Source organism: Meleagris gallopavo, chromosome 3 (assembly GCF_000146605.3).
Source record: "Meleagris gallopavo isolate NT-WF06-2002-E0010 breed Aviagen turkey brand Nicholas breeding stock chromosome 3, Turkey_5.1, whole genome shotgun sequence".
NCBI lineage: Eukaryota > Metazoa > Chordata > Aves > Galliformes > Phasianidae > Meleagris > Meleagris gallopavo.
Window position 1 is genome coordinate 65,697,283 of NC_015013.2, and position 1,462 is coordinate 65,698,744.

The window sequence follows — 1,462 nt, forward strand, 5'->3', positions numbered from 1 at the left end:
TTTTTTTTTTTGTATTTTCACTGGGATGTTTTCCAGTTTCCAGTGGGTTTCAGACATTGTAAATAGTAAGGGCACTGTTGACACTGTTTCTTTTAGGTGTACATGAATGCTTTCAGACCTAAATCCCAGTAGTCTTTGCTTTGAACTGAATCAAAACTCAGGAATTTGGAAAGCTTACCTTACACTGCTTTCCATGCTCCTGCAAATCTTTCATTTTTTACTTAATCCTACAGGAGCATCTACGTGAGAGTGAATTGGTTGCTCCTGTGTTACAAACTACAGTCCTCAAAGGAGAGATCCTGTGGAGGCTTGGTGGTGCATCAGAAGATGGGCTGAGTGTTGTAGATGGCAGAGGTGCCCACACTCATTGCCAGCATAGATGCTTTGGGACTCCAGGTAGTTTCAACAAAGAGAAGCAGTCCCAAGGCTGACATCACCCAGCTCTGCATTTTGTGCACGCCATGTATTTGAAAGGAGACAAGTTTTAGTTTTTCTGATAATACTGAGACATTTATTTTTTACCTCTTGGACAAGGAAAACTGTCTGTGAAGGAAGGCCTTCCCAGCTGAGTTGTTAGGAGGAAGGGTGAAAAGGAAGTGACAGCTGTATGAGGATGCTTAGAGGAGCTTTATGTAGATGAGAGCAGAAGCCCTTGACTGCTCTTTCTGGTCCTTCAAGGTCCGGTGTCCACATCTCTCGTCTAGGCAGTATGTACAGGCAAGAAAAGGGCATTTATATCATTTGTCCAGACTTCCTGAACAACTTCTAGAGGTACCTGTGTTGGCAGCACAGACTAGAGCTGTCACAACCAGAGCTGCATGTGCCTGCAGCAGAGATGCTGGCAGTTCCTCTGCAGACAGCTTTTTTAGGCCCAGGTAAGGTAAGCAGCTCAAGGATCAAGCATCTGCAGGTGCCCACTTGGATAAGCTGTCTTGCTTGGTGACCTCCTCCAAACTTTCCTCTGCCAGCAGTGCCAGGCAGAGCCCATGAGTGCCAGCCTCTGCCCTGCTGTGCTGCATACACACCACACCACTCTGCAGTGTCTCTTTGCCCACTGAGGACACAGCATTATGCTCTGCAGCATTACAGTACATGGCAGCTAATCTCACACACCCAGCCCACCTGATAACACCGTTGACATCAAAGGGCTGAATCTCCATGTGTAATTTGCATTGCTCAGCCATAAATTAAGTGAACTCTACCCCCGGCACCTCATCCCTGTAACCTCTGAAGTGCTGCATGTACTGGGGCATCTTACGTGCTAAGTAAATGTGGAAATTAGGTTAGTCATACTTTCCTGGAAGCGTCATCTTGCCCTGCTTGGCTGCAACCCATGAGCTTCCCCAGCGCCGTGAGCATTCTCAAAGCCAAATGCTTTTCCAGTGGAAAGCCTTCCTGCTCCATTGTGAACCAGAGCTGAAATGATTTGCATCAAGAGCCTACAGGAATTCAGGTTGAAAAA